The sequence below is a fragment of the Schistocerca nitens genome, chromosome 9 (genome assembly GCF_023898315.1).
Source record: "Schistocerca nitens isolate TAMUIC-IGC-003100 chromosome 9, iqSchNite1.1, whole genome shotgun sequence".
NCBI lineage: Eukaryota > Metazoa > Arthropoda > Insecta > Orthoptera > Acrididae > Schistocerca > Schistocerca nitens.
Window position 1 is genome coordinate 13,799,394 of NC_064622.1, and position 23,255 is coordinate 13,822,648.

General features: G+C 44.9%; 1 protein-coding gene across 1 annotated transcript in view; it reads left to right on the top strand.

Annotated features, from left to right (window-relative positions):
* LOC126202985 (myrosinase 1-like) overlaps positions 1-23,255 on the top strand; it is a 485,330-nt gene that overhangs the window by 139,438 nt on the left and 322,637 nt on the right. The gene's annotated exons all lie outside the window — the stretch shown is intronic.

Genomic DNA, 23,255 nt, shown 5'->3' on the forward strand with positions numbered 1-23,255 from the left:
GAAGCACATCATGTACCTGTCAGTGAAGTGATTTGCGACGCACTCGTCGTAAACCACACACACACACACACACACACACACACACACACACACACACACACATACCAGCACTTTCCATCTGTCGATGCAGCTACAGCAAGATACGTACAGCCCTTGCAGAAACACCAATGGGACCGCACAGAGGAAGAAACACAAGACCACCAACAGGATGAAGTGGAGGAAACGCCACGTGTCGACCCCACCCGAGAACGAACCATCACCCACCAACGTGAAATTGCAGTACCAACTTACAACTATCGATAAAGGGTCTTCCATCTTATCTGTTGAAAACAGACAGAAACAAAGGCAGGCTCCATCCTGTAGCACTAGGCAAACTCATTAAGCGGACTAAGAGTCATAATTCTAGCACATAGGCGGTATTGTCCTCGAGTACATCACCCTTGTATAGACCCTCTGTATACTCCTTCTACCTTTCCGTTTTCCCTTCTTTGCTCAGGACTGGTCTATCATCTGAGCTCTTGATAATCAGATAGGTGCTTCTCTTTTCTTCAAAGGTCTCGTTTAATTTTGGTGTAGGCGGCATCTATTTTGCCCCTAGTGATGTATACTTCTACATCCTTATATTTGTGCTCTAGCCAATGTACTTGAGGGAAATATTATGGAAATGGAAGACGACGTAACAGGGCCCCGGGAGTAGACAACGTTCCATTAGAACTACTGACAGCCTCTGGAGAGCCAGCCATGACAAAACTCTTCCACCTGGTGGGCAAGATGAATGAGACAGGCGAAATACCCTCAGACTTCAAGAAGAATTTAATAATTCCAATCCCAAAGAAAGCAGGTGCTGACAGGTGTGAAAATTGCCAAATTATCAGTTTAGTAAATCACTGTTGCAACATACTAACACGAAATCTTTACAGATGACTGGGAAAACTGGTAGAAGCCGACATCCGGGAAGATCAGTTTGGAATCCGTAGAAATGTTGGAACACGTGAGGCAATACTGACCCCACGAGATACCTTAGAAGCTAGGTTACGTTTCTAGCATTTGCAGACTTAGAGGAAGCTTTTGACAATGTTGACTGGAACACACTCTTTAAATTTCCGCAGGTGGCAGGGGTAAAATACAGGGAGCGCAAGGCTATTTACAGTTAGTACAGAAACCAGAAGGCAACTATAAGAGTCGAGGGGCACGAAAGGGAAGCAATGGTTGAGAAGAGAGTGAGACAGGGTTGTAGCATGTCATCATCAAAATCATCATCTTCGTTTCCCCTCTATACAATATCTGGTCGGGTTGGGGTATCAATGGTACTTCGCCACTTTATTCGGTCTTCCCACCATTCTTCTTGCACAATTTGGTTCCATAGCAGGTTTCTCCTCCTTAAACTCATTTGCTTTTTATTTTGTCTATCCATCTTGTTCTCGGTCTTCCTCTTGGTCTCTTGCCCTCAATCTCGAACTCAATCATTCTTCTTGGTACTCTTCCCTCTCCCATCCTCTTCACATGCCCAACCATTTTAATCTAATTTTTTCTATTTTCTCAGTCAACTTCCTCACTCCACTTTCCTTCCTAAAATCTTCATTTTTCACTCTGCCTGTCCTCGTCTTCCCTAGCATACTTCTCAGAAACTTCATTTCACTGAGTTGTATCCTACTCTCCTCTCTTTCACTCATACTCCACGTCTCTGAACGGTAAATTACTATGGGTGTCAAGTGAGTCTTGTATAGCACCAGCTTGCACCTTATTGGCACTTCTCTTCCCCGGACCAAGCCTCTCACATACTGGTAAAATGTACTACTCTGTTGTAGCCTATGCCCGATGTTATTCAATCTGCACATTGAACAAGTAATAAAGGAAACCAGAGAAAAATATGGAGAACGTATTAAAATCCAGGATAACAAATAAAGACATTGAAGTTTGCCAGTGACGTTGTAATTCTGTCTGACGTAGCAAAGGACATGGAAGAACAGTTGAACGGAATGGAAAATGTATTGAAAGGAGGATATAGGATGAACACCAACATACGCAAAACGAGGATAATGGAATGTAGACGAAATGAATCCGCTGACGCTGAGAGAATTAGATTAGGAAATGAGACACTTAAAGTAGTAGATGACTTTCGCTGCTTGGGCAGCAAAATAACGGAGGATCGTCGAAGTAGAGAGGATATAAAATGTAGAGTTTCAATGGCAAGGAAAGCAAAGAAATTTGTTAACATCGAGTATAGATCTAACTGTCAGGAAGTCTTTTCTGAAAGTATTTGTCTGGAGTGTAGCCATGTATGGGTGTGAAACATGGACGATAAATAGTTTAGACGAGAGAAGAGCAGGAGCGTTTGAAATGTAGTGCTACAGAAGAATGCTGAAGATTAGATGGGTAGATCACGTAACTAATCAGGAGGTACTGAATAAAACTGGGAAGAAGTGGAATTTGTGGCACAATTTGACTAGAAGAAGGGATGGGTTGGTTTTGAGGCATCAAGGTATCAGAAATTTAGTACTGGAGGAAGCGCAGAGGGTAAAAATGGTCGAGGGAGACCAAGGCATGAATACACTAAACAGATTCAGAAGGATGTAGGTTGCAGTAGTTACTCGGAGATGAAGAAGCTTGCACAGGATAGAGTAGCCTGGAGAGCTGCATAAAACCAGTCTCTGGACTCAAGACCACAACAACAACAAGCAATATTATGGCGGTGGGGAAAAACCCGTGTAAAAACTGAGACTGTCGGGATTAACTGCCAGTACCTTAGCTCGACACTCTGTCTTAGACAAAGCAAAGCCAGAGACTTACGTTCTTCACTGCAAAACAAGACATCATCGATTCTGTTGGAACATTCCTTACGTGGGACGTATGACTGACGGAAATTACGTGTTGCTGCGAAATTATTGCCATCAGGAGATGTAATAAAATTGTAATTCTGAACGGGCAAAAGGTAATATAGCCGTCTCCGGTATGTGTTGCGACATTTAGATAACAGCGGTCCCCACAGTCTGTCTCTACTCGTGCAGTTCGCTGCCCAGTGAACGTGTACTCTCCCTCTTTGCTGTAATTGTTTGCAATATGGACACGGCTGCAAACAGTGCAGAAGGAACCAAGAGGTGGGCACTGCGCAGGACCACTCACATGCGAAGCCTGTAGGAGGACCAGTCAGCCAAACTGTATTCACCGTACCAGTGGTCAGGGTGCTGTGTCTCGAACCTGCACAACGTATCTCAAACACGAGGAAATTGAGAAAAGCATGCCTTCCAATAACGTAACCTTTCTAAAAGCAGCAGTTGTGTTTGAAAACAGGCCTTGTGCGAATGCACTTGCATCTCCCCCCACCATTGCGAGGCAGAGTACACAATTCCCGCCCCTCCTAGTTCATCAGCGGCTCAGTGCAACTGTCAGCAGCCAGCAGCAACCCACGTCGTGGCGACAATGCCACAGACGTCAGGAACTGCGGCTCCAGTTGATTCACCGCCGATACCACCGCGCTCTCCTCTAGTAGAGCACACCCAACTACACCATCAGCAACGCGCAGGTTCTGTAGAACATACAGGACCCCCTCAAAGCGTGGTCGCGCGGGACCAGTTATAACAACCAGAACTGTGTCTTCCTCTAGCCCCATGGGCTCCCAACTCCTACCCACCATAATTTCACAAATTCAGCCAACAGTTATGTTGGGAACCCATTCGATCCTCGTGTCAATCCAAAATATGTTGACCACACTCCTTCCACTCCAAAATGGCCTATAAAATCATCCAATGGAACGCAAGATTGCTGAAGGCAGACAAAGACAGCCTTCAACATTTTCTGCTCGAGACTCAAGTAGACATTTGTTCCATCACCGAAAGACGGTTAATATCGAACGAACCGTTCGCACTCCCGGGCTATTCTGTCGCTATAAAAGACTGAGATGACGGCCACAGTGGTGCAGCATTGTTAGTAACACAAGATATCCACTTTTCCGTTGTCAGTACTGGCACTCAGCCTGATCCATTGGGTATCCGCATGCGGATCAAGGACCTCCATCTGAAACTGATCTCAGCAGACAAATCGCCTACCGACAGCGTTTCTAAACAACAGTTGACAACAGTCATTGTCTCCCTCAGTAAATCCCTTCTGCTACTAGGTGACTCACCAAGCACTGTGGGGCTGTAGAAATGCCCACACAGTGGATGTGCTAGATTCGGTAAACCTTACAGTACTAAATGATCCCTCACCCCCAAAAACAGTCCGACCAAACTAAGCTCTGACGGCAGTGCACTAGAGCATAGCATCCCTTGCGCTGTCTACCGGAACAACATGCGAAGTGGCACCTGTTACGTTAGGTTTGGATCACTTGCCGATCCAAATCATACTAAACGCGCAATCTAGGTAGACTGTCAAACACGCAATAAGTCGGTAACGGGAGACAAACAATGCCAGCTGGAACTTAGACGAAACACTACGGGAAGAGAAACTGGAATCGATCATGGAGACTGGGAACCCCGAAAGACACTCCTGGGGCCTTGATATCGCAAATCATTGAAGCAGCGGAAGTCTGAGTACCTCAAAAAGGACATAAGCGGACTACTAACCGGCCATCACGCTGTTGCTAGGATTCAGACAGTCCTCAAGGAACGAAGGGAGGCATTAAGAAGATACAAACATCTCTCTAATGGCACGAACTTTCGTGCACAAGCTGCAGCCAAGACAATTTTCAGTAAAAAAAAAAAAAAAAAAAGTGCCAAATTTCTGCGTTGCGGTTTGCAAAGAAAGACCAGGATCTAGAATGTAACACGGAACATAAAAACTTGTCCGACAGCGGACACGCACACGCCTCCGCCATTAGACGAACTTTTAGAATCCCTCTTGTGTATGATACGACGTAATGGACAAGAAAGGCCAGGCGGAATATGAAGAGGACGGCAGTGTCACTACACAACCCTTTTCGCTGGAAGAACTCCAGACTGGAGTATATTGACCACCCAGTGCTACGTCACATCCCACACAAAGAGGAACTGCTGCTGCTCAAAATTTACAATAGCCTCTAGACTCAAAAGATGAAAATCGGTTCGCCGAAAACGTGTCGTGTCGTCCCCAGCCACAAATCGGGATAAAGATGTGGTATACCCGAGACGTATGGACTCATCACCTTGCTACGATGTTCGGCGAAGGTAATGGAAAGGATTATTAAGCGGTGCTTAGAATGGTGTTGTGAAAACAAGGAAATATTACTGGGAAAACAATTTGGGTCTGGTAAATAAAAAGGGACAACTGAAATCCTTCTACGGTTATCCACGAATATACACCATATTTATCTTGGAAGAATTATATGATGGTTACGTTCATCGACTTCACGATAGCATACCACAAGGTCGTCTTGTCAGCGTTATGGGGAAAATGGACAACTTCAGATTCCAAAGGCACCCGTGCGTAACTTTGTCGGCTTTCTGAGCAATGGGAAGACAGTCATTTCACAACACGGAACTACACGGGGACCCAGAGAAACTAGCAGAGGACTCCCGCAAGGATTAGTCTTGGCTCCCTTTCCATTGTCTCTTTACTGGAGACCTTCATGACATCTTTGCTAGTGCCAATCGACTATTGAAATACGCAGAGTACGTATGCATATAATCCGAATACAGTACTCCTCAGTCCTGTCATCTGAAAACGACCTCGCTCTCTTACTTCTGCATGAGTGATGCACTGAAAGTGGCCTCGAAATCTATAGTAACAAGTCTACTGTAATGATCTCTACTCGCCACAGGGTTCCACTTCCTCAAACAATACAACCGGGACAACACACTTCCGTTACTGCGAAAACAACTTCGTATCTTGGGCCGATTATCGCCGATAAACTAAGAGCAGCTCGTCATATCTGACATAGCTTTACTAGGTGTGAAAAAGCCTACAACCTCATCAGGGCTACTACGAGAGCACGGCGCGGCTCTGATCGGCGGACAGCGGTAACTTTGTACCGGTCCCCACTGAGGACACACTTTGATTACCGCCGCAATGCTACGGATCAGTGTCAGACAGCACGCTCCAAAATCTTGACCCCACGCAGTACAGAGCCTTGCGTATAGCGCATTCATGTCAACCCCAAACAACGAATTACCTGCCGAAGCTAATGCATCACAATTAAAGCTGCGACGAATATTCCTCTGCGAGAAATTCTTCCTACGGCTCTGTTTCGACGTATATGGGTCCCTTGATGAAAACATTTGGGGATTAACATCTTACTCTGTATGCGGAAGATATTTTGGATAAATAAACAACTTCCACCCGTCCAGGCTGAATACTTGGAGATGCAAGCAGTAAGGGACATGGTGTGGAAAAGTCCTCTTATACCGCTTTACATTAGGCCGTACGAAACGTACTAGGACGAGCTTAACTGCAATAGAATTCCCGACTCCCTGTCACGACGCGTGGTTGGTGTATGCAGATGGGTGAAATTCCAGTGAAGGGGTGGTAGTGCTCACTGAGTACACCGAAACAAACAAACAAACAAGACCTGTAAAAGCCGGACGCGCACTCCACTGTTATGACAGCCGAACTGATTGTCCTTTTGGAAGCCCTGCTATACTCACAGACGACCACAGCAGACACAGTAGTCAGACAGAATGTCAGCCCTACAACTGATCAGAAACCATCAAAACAGTTGTTACATTCCCATAGTTGCAGCAAGTGTCGACGTTGTATTTGCGTTGCAGAAGAACTTGTGACCCCCTCTTCTCTCTTTGCTCTGTATCTTTCGCTGATTTTTCCTCTTCTTTATCCCTTCTTCGTACCGCGGCTATATCTCAGAGTTTTCAATGCAGGAATGTAGTGAGAAGGGGGCACATGTGTGTGGTGGTTCACGATATCGTAGTGCTGTGAGGAAGCGTCACTCGTGCCTCTGGTTTGAGAAGACTGACAAAATGGCTCTGAGCACTGTGGGACTTAATATCTGAGGTCATCAGTCCCATAGAACTTACAACTACTTAAACCTAACTAACCTAAAGACGTCACAGACGTCCATGCCCGAGGCAGGATTCGAATCTGCCGCCCTAGCGGTCGCGCGGTTCCAGACTGAAGTGCCTAGAACCGCCGGCAAGTAAGGCCATTTCTAAAATAAAAAAAGAAGTGTGTGCTCTCTTTTCTTTTAAAACTATAAATAGTAGCGTAGCTAGTATTGTCTATCGTTCTGCTAAACTGAATGAGCGCGATACCATTGATGAAGTTTCAACCTCGAAAGAAGTCTATTAATACCAATTAGCTGAAATAAAAAAAAAATCCTCATCCAATCCAGAAGTCACTCGTAGTTAGAGCAATTAGTTTCTGATCTGTATGTGCGGTGGTCATTGATACTTAAAAGATCGTTTCAGTAATTCTATCACTGTCCGTTTTTGAGTTGCTAAGCAACGTATCAACAAGCTGGTTCTCTCTCTTTATTCGTTTAGTCGGTTCTGACTCTTCGTGACCCCATGAACCAAATCACGCCACTTTTTCCTGTCTTGCACTTTCTCCCGTAGACTTTCCAGGTTGGAACACATTGTTTCTGTGATGCCATCGATCAATCTCATCCTCTGACGTCCTCTTCTTCTAGTTCCTTCAATCTTCCCCAGCATTAATGTTTTTTTCCAGCGAGGCATGCCTTCGCATTGTGTGTCCAAAGTAGGTCAGCTTTTGTTTTAGCATTAGACCTTCCAGGGAGAAATCTGGTTTAATTTGCTCCAATATTGATCTGTTGGTTCACTTTTCAGTCCATGGAACTCTAAGAAGTTTCCTCCAACACCACAATTCGAAGGAGTCAATTCTTCGCCGTTCGGCCTTTCTAATGGTCCAGGTCTCACATCCATACATCACAACTGGAAAGACCATAGCCCTCACAATACGGATCTTTGTTGCTAGTGTTATATCTCTGGACCTTATAACCCTGTCAAGGTTTGACATCGCCTGTCTACCGAGCAACAGGCGTCTCCGGATTTCATGGCTGCAGTCGCCGTCAGCAGAGATCTGGGAACCGAGATAACTGAATGTGGTCAATACCTCCATGGTTTCTCCTGCTATATCCCACGAATTGGTAGGTGTAGTTGCCATAATTTTCGTTTTCTTCACATTCAGCATAAGACCGGCCTTTTCACTTTAGTCTTTCACCTTCAGTAAGAGTGTTCTCAATTCTTCTTCACTTTTTGCCAACAGGATCGTATCATCCGCGTACCTGAGGTTGTTTACATTTATTCCAGCTATTTTAATTCCTGTTTCTCCTTCATCTAGCCTCGCATTCCTCATGACATGTTCTGCATACAGATTAAATAAGTACGGTGACAGTATGCAGCCTTGCCGGACCCCTTTCTGAATCTTTATCCATTTCGTTGTTCCATACATAGTTCTCACCGTGGCTTCTTGGTCAAGGTATAAACTCCGTATCAGATGAATGAGGTGATCTGGTACACCCATGTTTTTCAGTACGTTCCATAATTTGTTGTGATCGACGCAGTCAAAGGCTTTGGCGTAGTCAATAAAGCAGAGGTACACATCTTTCTGGAATTCTCTCGCTTTTTCCGTAATCCACCGATTGTTAGCAATTTGATCTCTAGTTCCTGGTTATGCAATGATTAATATTTGTTGTATCCCGACAGTAAATCGCTTCTCGCTTGCTTTAAGCGTCGAGACGATTACTGTGGCGCTCATGAAAATCTTTGATAGTTATTATCGAGCTAATGTCCGTAAATTGCGGTTAATGTTACTGAACCACACTCCGCGCCGATATTTGAGAAATCGCGCGCGATTTGTTGGCACCAAATTCGGGCCGTGATTCCCTAGAATAATTTTTAAATCAACTCCGGGTTCTAAATTAATAATTCCATGCCCATCGATGAAAGTTACAGCACATCCGCACTGTACGACTACTTGATCGCGCACTCGAGCAACACGGAAGTTTTTGTTCTTACAAAGAGTAAATATATCATGCATAATGCAACAAGGTTATTTGCTATGTCAAAACCTATTTATATCTATCTCATTAAAACTCATTACCTATTAAATATTGTACATAATTTTTTACTCTGCAAGTAATCAATAAAATTTAGAAACCAATTACATGTATAAAAATTCTCAAGTTGATATGACGTCATGGGTCACTAATGTTTTCGACTCCCCTACACTCACGTGACGCAAAGTGGATCCGACTATATTGGGCATACGTATGTAATATTACAAACTGTCGCAACATCTTGATGTTATGGACGAAAGGCCATTCTGGGATACCTACAAATGAAGTACATGCCGTAGCATAGCTAGCCTTCCCGAATGGAGCTATGAAATATGATGAACTCTCTCTGACAGATATGGTGCCAATGTTCAGAAATCGGTTATCCTCGTACTGACAAGAGGAATGGTCGAGGACATCTAAAATCGAAGGCAGTCACTCTGCACTGACACCTCCCACGATTGCAACACTACCGTGATGTAACAAGGCACAAACATCAAGGGGCTTCATGACAGTTGCAGCACGACTGAAATTCAATCATTGGAAGTTCAACACACACCTTTGTCGGCTCAACCTAAGCACCTCCCCTCTTTATACAGGGTGTTACAAAAAGTTACGGCCAAACTTTCAGGAAACATTCCTCACACACAAAGAAAGAAAATATGTTATGTGGACATGTGTCCGGAAACGCTTACTTTTCATGTTAGAGCTCATTTTATTACTTCTCTTCAAATCACACTAATCGTGGAATGGAAACACACAGCAACAGAACGTACCAGCGTGACTTCAAACACTTTGTTACAGGAAATGTTCAAAATGTCCTCCGTTAGCGAGGATACATGCATCCACCCTCCGTCGCATGGAATCCCTGATGCACTGATGCAGCCCTGGAGAATGGCGTATTGTATCACAGCCGTCCACAATACGAGCACGAAGAGTCTCTACATTTGGCACCGGGGTTGCGAAGACAAGAGCTTTCAAATGCCCCCATAAATGAAAGTCAAGAGGGTTGAGGTCAGGAGAACGTGGAGGCCATGGAATTGGCCCGCCTCTACCAATCCATCGGCCACCGAATCTGTTGTTGAGAAGCGTACGAACACTGAAATGTGCAGGAGCTCCATTGTGCATGAACCACATGTTATGTCGTATTTGTAAAGGAACATGTTCTAGGAGCACAGGTAGAGTATCCCGTATGAAATCATGGTAACGTGCTCCATTGAGCGTAGGTGGAAGAACGTGGGGCCCAATCGAGACATCACCAACAATGCCTGCCCAAACGTTCACAGAAAATCTGTGTTGATGACGTGATTGCACAATTGCGTGCGGATTCTCGTCAGCCCACACATGTTGATTGTGAAAATTTCCAATTTGATCACGTTGGAATGAAGCCTCATCCGTAAAGAGAACATTTGCACTGAAATGAGGATTGACACATTGTTGGATGAACCATTCGCAGAAGTGTACCCGTGGAGGCCAATCAGCTGCTGATAGTGCCTGCACACGCTGTACATGGTACGGAAACAACTGGTTCTCCCGTGGCACTCTCCATACAGTGACGTGGTCAACGTTACCTTGTACAGCAGCAACTTCTCTGACGCTGACATTAGGGTTATAGTCAACTGCACGAAAAATTGCCTCGTCCATTGCAGGTGTCCTCGTCGTTCTAGGTCTTCCCCAGTCGCGAGTCATAGGCTGGAATGTTCCGTGCTCCCTAAGACGCCGATCAATTGCTTCGAACGTCTTCCTGTCGGGACACCTTCGTTCTGGAAATCTGTCTCGATACAAAGGTACCGCGCCACGGCATCTGCCAACTCCGCATTTGTAAACATTGCACTGACTGCAAAACCTCGTTCGTGATGAACACTAACCTGTTGATGCTACGTACTGATGTGCTTGATGCTAGTACTGTAGAGCAACGAGTCGCATGTCAACACAAGCACCGAAGTCAACATTACCTTCCTTCAATTGGGCCAACTGGGGGTGAATCGAGGAAGAACAGTACATACTGACGAAACTAAAATGAGCTCTAACATGGAAATTAAGCGTTTGCGGACACATGTCCACATAACATATTTTCTTTATTTGTGTGTGAGGAATCTATACTGAAAGTTTGGCCGTACCTTTTTGTAACACCCTGTATTGCAGACAGGAAGACAATCCAAGCCGTGTATTCCAACAATGTCGACGGAACACGTATCACAGATAGAAACCTTCAGGTAATCTTTGGGGTCTTGGTCATCAGTTCCGAATCAGCCTGCAACCTTGTGAACACCCGAGGATACATCAACGTAAAAGATACAGTGCGAGGTCGTCAACAGTGCCAGTATCGATATATAGGTCTCTGCGCTGCTAATCTAACAGTGTTGACACTTACAACGTCAGTGGTGCCCAAAAGCTCAATTTTGTATTCTCACATACTACTCACAAGGGAACCTCCCCATGGCAACCCCCTCAGATTTAGTTATAAGTTGGCACAGTGGATAGGCCTTGATAAAGTGAACACAGATCAATCGAGAAAACAGGAAGAAGTTGTGTGGAACTGTGAAAAAATAAGCAAAATATACAAACTGAGTAGTCCATGGGCTACATAGGCAACATCATGGACAATGTGAGCTCAGCAGCGCCGTGGTCTCGTGGTAGCGTGAGCAGCTGCAGAACGAGAGGTCCTTCGTTCAAGTCTTCCCCTAGTGAAAATTTTACTTTCTTTATTTTTGCATAGTTATTATCTGTCCGTTCGTTCATTGACGTCTCTGTTCACTGTAATAAGTTTAGTGTCTGTGTTTTGCGACCGCATCTCAAAACCGTGCGATTAGTAGACGAAAGGAGGTGCCTCTCCAATGGGAACGGAAAACATTTGATCGCAAGGTCATAGGTCAACCGATTCCTCCACAGGAAAACACATCTGATATATTCTATACGACACTGGCAACGGCATGTGCGTCACATGACAGGAATATGTTGTCGACCCACCTAACTTGTACACTTGGCGAATGGGTAAAAAGATTCTTCTACCTTGCCCGATTTAGGTTTTCTTGTGGATGTGATAATCACTCCCAAAAAAAGTGATGAAAACATAAGAGTTTGTCACATAAACTGAAAATAAAAAAAATTAAACTTTTCACTCGATGGAAGATTTGAACCAAGGACCTCTCGCTCCGCAGCTGCTCACGCTACCACGAGACCACGGCGTTCCTGTGTTCTTAGTGTCCTTGATGTTACTTATCTTCCCATGAACTACTCAGTTTGTATATTTTGCTTATTTTTTCACAGTTCCACACAACTTTTTCCTGTTTTCTCAATTGATCTGTGTTCAGTTTTTCAAGGCCTATCCACTGTGCCAACTTATACCTAAATCTGAGGGGGGTGCGATGGGGAGGTTCCCTTGTCAGCATAATATGGAACGTTCAGCCTCTAACTGTATGTCACTATGTATCTCGTGTATGTATGTGTCTCATTACTGGTGTACCTACGAGTGTGGCTGTAATATACAAATCAGGTTCTTGTAACCTGTTCTCCTGTTCTGTTCTGTCTAGATGGTACTTACAGACCAGCTCAAGTCTTCAACTCTCTGTCCGCAGCTGTTGAAAAAATTCCTGCCGCACACACAAAGAACTTTGTATTGTTAATTTAGATATGTATTCATTAATATGGACTGAACTGGAAGTACCCCAGTTGTGTACCACTGGCGATTTACCATTTCTTATTGTGCTACTAGTAAGATTTGACAGCGTACCACTACTGTGTATGCTACATTACAATTTCCACGTATTCACTCGTTTTAGTATAGTCTGATTGTAAAACATGTTATGTGTCGAATCAGTCCTTTGTTAAGCCTATGTAACTTCGTACCAAAGTACGACTTTAGTTAATGTCTACCGTAAATAGTCAAAACAAGTTGTCACATAACATTTCCTGTGTTGAGATTGCTGTACGGGCATGTTCCGAAAGCCAATAAATTGAAATAAAAGAAACTCATTCCACCCCTTGATGAAGTGCTGCTAACACTTACAGTAGCAGTATCATTGTTAAGGCAAAATGTACAAATTGAAGGCTTTCTAAAGTAGTACGTGAAGAGATGGGAGCTGAACACACTCAGTTCCTCGTTTTAGTAGCGTTCGATGGCTTTCAAGGGATGTGGTACTACAAAGAATGTTTGAACTGAGGAATGAGGTATTCTGTTTCTTATAGGAGAAAAGCCACTCTTTGGCAGACTGTTTCAGCAACCGGGCTTTTCTTTTGCAAATGACTCACTTCACTGACATTTTTGAGAAACTAAATATACTTCAAAGATCTCATCAACGTGGCAAGGCAACTGTACTACCTTGGGACAAAAAAGTGAGGGCGTTGACTAGAAGTTAGACGTGTGGCAAAACCTAATGGAAAGTAGAATGCTAGATATGTTCCCTGCTCTAGTGTCATTGTTAGAGGATACAGATAAATCGATACTTACAATGGTGATAAAAGTCTGCTTCTCTCATAGTTATGCTACACTAGAGGTTCATTTCGACAGCTATTTCAACGACGGTTTTAATAAATGTACTTGGTTTAAAAATCCATTCAGAAGTGCTCCCGGAGCATCACGTCTAAATATAAGAGAGCCAGAATAACTTATTGAGCTCACTTGTGATACTTTACTAACGTGTAAATTTGATGAGGTGTCTTTCTTGGAGTTTTGTATACTTATTAGCAAGAAATTCCCAAATCTGAGCCAAAATGGAATGAAGATCCTGGTTCCTTTTGCAACAACATATTTCATCTACATCTACATCTGCATGGATACTCTGCAAATCACACTTACATTCCTGGCAGAGGGTTCGTCGAACCATCTTCACATTAATTCTCTATTATTCCACTCTCGAACAGTGCGTGGGAGAAACGAACACCTTTCTCTTTCCGTGCGATCTCTGATTTCCCTTATTTCATTATGGTGATCGTTTCTCCCTATGTAGGTCTGCGTCAACAAAATATTTTCGCATTCGGAGCATAAAGTTGGTGGCTGAAATTTCGTGAGAAGATTCCGCCGCAACGAAAAGCACATTTGTTTCAATGATGTCCATCTCAAATCCTGTATCATTTCAGTGACACTCTCTCCCATATTTCAGGATAATACAAAACGTGCTGCCTGTCTTTGAACTGTTTTGATGTACTCCGTTAGTCCTATCTGATAAGGATCCCACACCGCGCAGCAGTATTCTAAAAGAGGACGGACAAGCGTAGTGTATACAGTCTCCTTAGTAGGTCTGTTACATTTTCTAAGTGTCCTGCCAATAAAGCGCAGTCTTTGGTTAGGTTTCCCGACAACATTTTCTGTGTGTTCCTTCCAATTTAAGTTTTTCGTAATTGTAATTGCTAGGTATTTTGTTGAACTTACGACCTTTAGATTTGTCTGATCCATCGTGTAACCAATGTTTAACGCATTCCTCTTAGCGCTCCTGTGGATGAGCTCACACATTTCATTATTTAGGGTCAATTGCCAGTATTTGTACTACATAGACATATTTTCTAAATCGTTTTGGAATTTGTTTCGAGGTTCTGATGATTACTAGTCGATAAACGACAGCGTCATCTGCAAGCACCCTAAGACGGCTGCTCAGATGGTCTCCTAAATAGTTTATATAGACAACGGACAGCAGAGGGCCTATAACACTACCTTGGGGAAAGCCAGAAATTACTTCTGTTTCACTCGACGACTTTTCGTCAGTTACTACACACTGTGACCTCTCTGACAGCATATCACGAATCCAGTCACATAACTGAGACGATATTCCATAAGCACGCTATTTCACTGCAAGCCGCTTGTGTGGTACAGTATGTAAAGCCTTCTCGAAATCTAGAAACATAGAATCAATTCGAAATCATTTGTCAATAGCACTCAACACTTCGTATGTGTAAGGAGCTAGTTATGTTTCAAAAGACGATGTTTCCTAAATCTCTGTTGACAGTGCGACAATAGACCGTTCTCTTCGATGTAATTCGTAACTTGTGCGAGACTGGCTATTGAGCTTTGGCAGCTATGAAGTCGAACTACCGTTCAAAGCTAAATGCAAGCAAAGAACTTGGAGTGGCTGTTTGTGCTATTTATACCAAGTCTTGAGAAGCTGTCTTCTTGGAAGCAAGCTTATCCATCAGGATGAACTTTGTAACTTAAAGTTTTAATGCTCCTGTAATCTTTGTTTGCTGAATAGTGCCGGCCGCTGTGGCCGAGCCGTACTAGGCGCTTCAGTACGGAACCGCGCGACTGCTACGGTTGCAAGTTCGAATCCTGCCTCGGGCATGGATGTGTGTGATGTCCTTAGGTTAGTTAGGTTTAAGTAGTTCTAAGTTCTAGGGGACTGATGACCTCATATGTTAAGTCTCCTAGTGCTCAGAGCCATTTCAACCATTTTTTTGCTGAATAGTAAATATTGTTCATTTCATTGTTTTTGAATTAATGACAGTGTGGTGAAGGTAAACTATTTGTTTCGTATCTTCATTTTAATAATTAATGTAGTTTTGGTTTCTGTTGCGTAAAATCCTTCTGAGTCGAATTTGGTAGAACATAGAATATAGCAAAGAAGATATTAATAAATGGATATTGATGAGATTGGCCTGAGATGGGGGGCGATACACGGTTTTCCTCGTGAAAGGTGGCACTGAAGGAAAACAGTTTGAGAACCGATGGCGTAGCCGATAATTTGGACAGCGTGTTAAGGCCGTCGGCTGCGCCCCGCCTCCGAGGTCCCAGACAGGTTGTCCTTCGTCGAGACACGGCAGGACCGCGTTTCGCCTGTGCTCCCCTGACCTACCTCGACGCAGGCGCTGTTCGACTGTTGCCCTGTCCAGCTGCCCGCATCTCGTGGTCGTGCGGTAGCGTTCTCGCTTCCCACGCCCGGGTTCCCGGGTTCGATTCCCGGCGGGGTCAGGGATTTTCTCTGCCTCGTGATGGCTGGGTGTTGTGTGCTGTCCTTAGGTTAGTTAGGTTTAAGTAGTTCTAAGTTCTAGGGGACTGATGACCATAGATGTTAAGTCGCATAGTGCTCAGAGCCATTTGAGCCCTGTCCAGCTCGCTGTGCAGACTGGAAGCACCTGGCAGTGGGGCGGCGAGTGTCTGGCGCGTCGCCGCTGGCCACTAGCACGACTGTTGAACTCTGGGACGTAGTTGAAACCGCAGGGAATGACACTCCTGCCTAGCCGGATTAGAACTGTTGTTAGCACCCGACGTGGTGACACATCTGTGAGCAGACTTTGGACAGTGTCACCCGGAAATCACGCGTTCTTCTTGCTACCTTGTATATGTAAAGTAAATAATCGTAGCCCAGTTTATCGAAAGACCAGCATGTTAAAATGAACTTTTCTGATCTTATCTCACTACCTACATGTTGTCGAACTTATTTGAAATACATAGCAGAGAAAAAATCCTAAGACCCAAAAAATCATTAATGCAGAGTAATGAAAATTCGGGAATACACGTGTCTCGGTAACATGTTTAAGAGACAATATTTCAAGTTCATAGGTTAATGTAAGCACGAGGTAGCCATTGCAGATGTGAAATCCTGGTACATTAATAACCGCTGTGACCACGAGCATTTTGAAAGCAAGCAAGCGTGCATTACTACTGCCTCTCAGTATATTTACTCCTTAATGACATTTGTCCTACATAATATATCTCTTTTTCCAACAAACAGCTCAGTTCATATATACAATACCAGGAACAAAAATGATCTGCACAAGGACTTAAAAGCACTTACTTTAGTTCAAAAAGGGGTCCACTACTCATGAACACTCATCTTCAATAATTTGCCAGCAAACATAAAAAATTTAGTTACAAATAAAGATCAGAATGAGATTTTCACTCTGCAGCGGAGTGTGCGCTGATATGAAACTTCCTGGCAGATTAAAACTGTATGCCCGACCGAGACTCGAACTCGGGACCTTTGCCTTTCGCGGGCAAGTGCTCTACCATCTGAGCTACCGAAGCACGACTCACGCCCGGTCCTCACAGCTTTACTTCTGCCAGTATCTCGTCTCCTACCTTCCAAAGTTTACAGAAGCTCTCCTGCGAACCTTGCAGAACTAGCACTCCTGAAAGAAAGGATACTGCGGAGACATGGCTTAGCCACAGCCTGGGGGATTTTTCCAGAATGAGATTTTCACTCTGCAGCGGAGTGTGCGCTGATATGAAACTTCCTGGCAGATTAAAACTGTGTGCCCGACCGAGACTCGAACTCGGGACCTTTGCCTTTCGCGGGCAAGTGCTCTACCATCTGAGCTACCGAAGCACGACTCACGCCCGGTACTCACAGCTTTACTTCTGCCAGTACCTCGTCTCCTACCTTCCAAACTTTACAGAAGCTCTCCTGCGAACCTTGCAGAACTAGCACTCCTGAAAGAAAGGATATTGCGGAGACATGGCTTAGCCACAGCCTGGGGGATGTTTCCAGAATGAGATTTTCACTCTGCAGCGGAGTGTGCGCTGATATGAAACTTCCTGGCAGATTAAAACTGTGTGCCCGACCGAGACTCGAACTCGGGACCTTTGCCTTTCGCGGGCAAGTGCTCTACCATCTGAGCTACCGAAGCACGACTCACGCCCGGTCCTCACAGCTTTACTTCTGCCAGTATCTCGTCTGCTACCTTCCAAACTTTACAGAAGCTCTCCTGCGAACCTTGCAGAACTAGCAGCTGTAAGGACCGGGCGTGAGTCGTGCTTGGGTAGCTCAGTTGGTAGAGCACTTGCCCGCGAAAGGCAAAGGTCCCGAGTTCGAGTCTCGGTCGGGCACACCGTTTTAATCTGTCAGGAAATTTAAATAAAGATCAGTTTAAAAGGAGCCTGAAAGACTTACTAATGGCCAACTCCTTCTACTCCAATGACGAATTTTTTAATAGAAACAAATGATGTATATATTCATACTATTAGTAGTGTTATTTCAGATTTTAAAAAAATTGACATGTTCCGCAACCACGAGGACCTCCTCACCACGGATCTATGGAACGAAAAACTAATCTAATCTAATCTATACATTCTCTTGTACAAGTACCAGACGTCAGTTTGTGGGGTGGAGGTCCACGGCTTTTGCACTTGGTCAGTCAATACAGGAGCGGTTAATGCTGTTTTTGGATGACGCTGGAGTTGTCGTTTGATGATATGTACTCGACTGGAGATCGGCCAAGGCACAAGGTCGACACTCTGTGGAGCGTGGTTGAAATGGTTCAGATAGCTCTGAGCACTACGGGACTTTACTTCCAAGGTCATCAGTCCCCTAGAACTTGGAACTACTTAAACCTAACTAACCTAAGGACATCACACACATCCATGCCCGAGGCAGGATTCGAACCTGCGACCGTAACGAAGTGCCTAGAACCGCTCTGCTACTCCGGCCGGCTGTAGAGCATGTTCGATTACAACAGTGATATGTGGGCAAGCGTTATCCTGTTGGAAGAGACCTCCTGGAATGCTGTCCACGAATGGCAGCACAGTGTGTGGAATCACCAGACTGACGCACAGATTTGCAGTCAGGGCGCTTGGGATAACAAAGAGAGCGCTCGTGCTGTTAAACGAAAGCGCACCCCAGGCCGTACAGCTGCAAGTGCGGATGCAGTGTGTCTGGCGCCCAGATGGGCTGGTTGGAGGCCCTTAACTGGCCTCCTCCAACCAACACACGGCCGTTACTGACACCGAGACAGAACCAGCTGTCATCAGAAAACACGACAGACCTCCACCTTGCCCTCTCGCTTGACATCAGTGAAGTGGCAAATGGCGGTGGTTCGGTCTCAGTGGAATGCACGGTACAGGGCGTCTGGCTCGTAACTGTCCTTGAAGTAACCGATCTGTAAGAGTTCTCTGTGTCCCTGTGGTGGCAACTGCTGCTCCAGATGCTGGAGCCACAAGCCGAACACGATGGCCTCCCCTATCGGTAGTGCCACATGGCAGTCTGGAGGCCGGTCTTCTTGCCACGCTACATTCTTGTGACCACCGGTGCCAGCAGTCATGTACAGGGTTATTGCAAATGACTGAAGCGATTTCACAGCTCTACAATAACTTTATTATTTGAGATATTTTCACAATGCTTTGCACACACATACAAAAACTCAAAAAGTTTTTTTAGGCATTCACAAATGTCCGATATGTGCCCCTTTAGTGTTTTGGCAGACATCAAGCCGATAATCAAGTTCCTCCCACACTCGGCGCAGCATGTCCCCATCAATGAGTTCGAAAGCATCGTTGATGCGAGCTCGCAGTTCCGGCACGTTTCTTGGTAGAGGAGGTTTAAACACTCAATCTTTCACATAACCCCACTGAAAGAAATCGCATGGGGTTAAGTCGGGAGAGCGTGGAGGCCATGACATGAATTGCTGATCGTGATTTCCACCACGACCGATCCATCGGTTTTCCAATCTCCTGTTTAAGAAATGCCGAACATCATGATGGAAGTGCGGTGGAGCACCATCCTGTTGAAAGATGAAGTCGGCGCTGACGGTCTCCAGTTGTGGCATGAGCCAATTTTCCAGCATGTCCAGATACACGTGTCCTGTAACGTTTTTTTTTCGCAGAAGAAAAAGGGGCCGTAAACTTTAAACCGTGAGATTGCACAAAACACGTTAACTTTTGGTGAATTGCGAATTTGCTGCAGGAATGCGTGAGGATTCTCTACCGCCCAGATTCGCACATTGTGTCTGTTCACTTCACCATTAAGAAAAAATGTTGCTTCATCACTGAAAACAAGTTTCGCACTGAACGCATCCTCTTCCATGAGCTGTTGCAACCGCGCCGAAAATTCAAAGCGTTTGACTTTGTCATCGGGTGTCAGGGCTTGTAGCAATTGTAAACGGTAAGGCTTCTGCTTTAGCCTTTTCCGTAAGATTTTCCAAACCGTCGGCTGTGGTACGTTTAGCTCCCTGCTTGCTTTATTCGTCGACTTCCGCGGGCTACGCGTGAAACTTGCCCGCACGCGTTCAACCGTTTCTTTGCTCACTGCAGGCCGACCCGTTGATTTCCCCTTACAGAGGCATCCAGAAGCTTTAAACTGCGCATACCATCGCCGAATCGAGTTAGCAGTTGGTGGATCTTTGTTGAACTTCGTCCTGAAGTGTCGTTGCACTGTTATGACTGACTGATGTGAGTGCATTTCAAGCACGACATACGCTTTCTCGGCTCCTGTCGCCATTTTGTCTCACTGCGCTCTCGAGCGCTCTGGCGGCAGAAACCTGAAGTGCGGCTTCAGCCGAACAAAACTTTATGAGTTTTTCTACGTATCTGTAGTGTGTCGTGACCATATGTCAATGAATGGAGCTACAGTGAATTTATGAAATCGCTTCAATCATTTGTAATAGCCCTGTATAATGGCTACATTCCTGCCACATCTTCCCCCAATATTGGCGAAGGCACAGCCGTGTTACACGAGCCCCTTCAAACTCAGTGAGGTGTTGATAATGGCGTCAGTGTCCCTTGAAAGGCATTCTTCACTAACATCAAGTTACCACGTCCAACCGGGGAGGTAACTATCGCTCACGACCGTTGTAACACGCCCGGGGGTGCAAATGGCGGGGTACCTTAAAGTGGTTGTCGTTTCGGACCGTGCGCCCTGTCCACTCCACGTACCTGGTAATCCCGCGGCGGTCGTACTGTTCTGCTCCACACTGCTGCTGGCTTGCCTGAAATTACCTATAGAACTATGCAAGCGGGTTTAGGGGAGTCACTCAACGTTAAAACACAACACTAATCTACGTCTGCTGTGAACAACTATATTCTGAGACGATAAAAGAAAGTCGCAGGCTGCACTGTTTACTCACTAAGTCGGAAATGATTATCCCAATTAACAATCTTGATGATCATCTGTCGACAATATCACTTGGACGAGCGTACGCGTAGCGAACACGGCGCGGATGATTGTTGATGATGCGGAAGCCGATTGATCGAACGAAAGTTCTTACGCTCGTCACGCATACGCAGATATTTGGTACTAGTCCTCCTTGACGCTAGTAATGATATAACACTGTTCGTGAAGTTACTTTTTCAGTTCTCAGTTCTCACTTGTACGAGCGTGCGCGTAACCGTCGCGGCGCGGCTGATTGTTGATAATGCGGAAACGCGATGATCGAACGCACATCCTCACGCTCGCTACAAGACACTGGCACTTGACTGCACTCTTTTGTGGTAACTAATTTCTACTGATTCACATCAGTTCACTCTGGGAGACCGAACACGGCGCGGGTGATTGATACTGTACGGAACGACACGCAACGAGAGGCTGCACGAATACCTCATCGGCGTCACTGCTCATTTTTTTTTTTTTATTACTTCTTGACACACTTTCCTCTGAATCATTTCTATATTTCTTCACTTTACTGTAATAGCACTTGTAGCAACACTTGAACTTCCATACTAACAGTGCCTCTCACATGCAGAGTTACCCACAACACAACATAACAGTACCGTGTCCCGCGCTCGACTCCCTACAGACGCGGCTGCCCGCAAAGATACTCCACATCTAAGGCAGCAATATGACAACACGCTTACACCGTTGCAGCTTATATTTAAAGCAAACCTGATTTTCGTCCTCATAGTGGCGCTACTAGCGCTAGTCTTACGCATTTGAATAGACATAATCTTTCAGTTAGAAACACGCCTTCGGACTTTCGTTTATGTCGCAGAACTCCTTCTTAATATTGCCATTTTTTTCGTCAGTGTCTTAATAAACAAAACATATCTGTAGCAACTGTTAAGAATAGCGACGTCGTCTTTAGCAGGGAATTAGAAGAAAATTCTTCCAATACGGCAACAGAGGTAGTTTTGACAGCTGATGGAACCAAAATATTAACCGTTTATGATTTACTATAGAATTTACGACTGCGTACAGTATTGAATAAGAAACATTACTGGTAAGTGACAAGTTTGGCGAACGCATTATCGTAGCCGGGATAGACACAAAGCAAACACCCGCATCAATATTACACGTTTATTTGCTGCATATGATGTAGAGACTGAAAGAGTGTGTGATGAGGAAACGGAAATTACTCGTATGGTCACGAGAGACAAAATTTTGTGATTTGGGAGTAGAATCCGCTAGCAGCAAAAGAGCGAAGGAAAAGCTGCGGAACGTGTACGGGGGGAAAGGAACGAGAGAGAATGTTGCGTGTTAGAATTTTGCACAGTTTAATTTAATCGTCATGTAAGCGTATTGTCATATCGCTGGTTTAGTTGTGGAGTATCTTTGCGGGCAGCCGCGTCTGTAGTGAGTCGAGCGCGGGACAAGGTACTGTTAGGTTGTGTAGTGTGTAGCTCTGAATGTGAGAGGCTTTTTTTATAGCATTCAGATTGAAGTGTTGCTACAAGTGCTGTTACAGTAAAGTGATGAAATATGGAAGTGATTCAGGGGAAAGTGCGTCAAGAAGTAATGAAAAAATGAGGAGTGCTGCTGATAACGTATTTATGCATCCTCTCGTTGCGTGTCGCACAGCATCGATCATCCGCGCCGTGTCCGGCCTCTCAGAATGAACTGATGTGAATCAATAGAAATTAGTTACCATAAAAGAGTGCAGTCAAGTGCCAGTGTCTTGTAGCGAGCTTGAGGACGTGCGTTCGATCATCGCATTTCCGCATTATCAACAATCAACAATCAACCGCACCGCGACGGTTACGCGCACGCTCGTACAAGTGAGAACTGAGAACTGAAAAACTAACTTAACAAACAGTGTTATATCATTACTAGTGACAAGGAGGACTATTACCGGGTATCTGTATGTGCGACGAGCGTAAGAACTGTCGTTCGATCATTCGGCTTCCGCATCATCAACAATCACCCGCGTCATGTCGGTTACGCGTACACTCGTCCCAATGATATTGTGGGCTGTTAATCATCCATTAATTGGGATAACACTTCTGAATTAGAATGTAAACAGTGCAACCTGCGATTTTCCTTTAATCGTCTCAGAATATAGTTGTTCATACCAGATGTCGAACAGTGTTCTGTTTTAACGTCGATAGCTCCCCTAAACCCTCTTGCATATTTCGATAAATAATTTCAAGCAAGCCAGCAGCAGTGTGGAGCAGAACAGTACGACCGCCGCGTGATTTCCAGGTACGTGGTGTGGACGGGGCGCACGGTCAAGAAAAGCAACGGTCACGAAACGACAAACAGTTTAAGGGTCCCCCACCCCCGTTTGTACTCCCGGGCGTGTTACAGTCAGAAATGCTTCATATAAAATTAAGAGAGGTGAATTAATGTAAGAGACCTTGAGACCAAGAAAAGTTTCTAATAGTTTACCTAATGGCAAGACAGAGAAACTGTATTCGAGGAGGAGAGAGTACAACCGTTCTCCTCCCACCAGCATATAT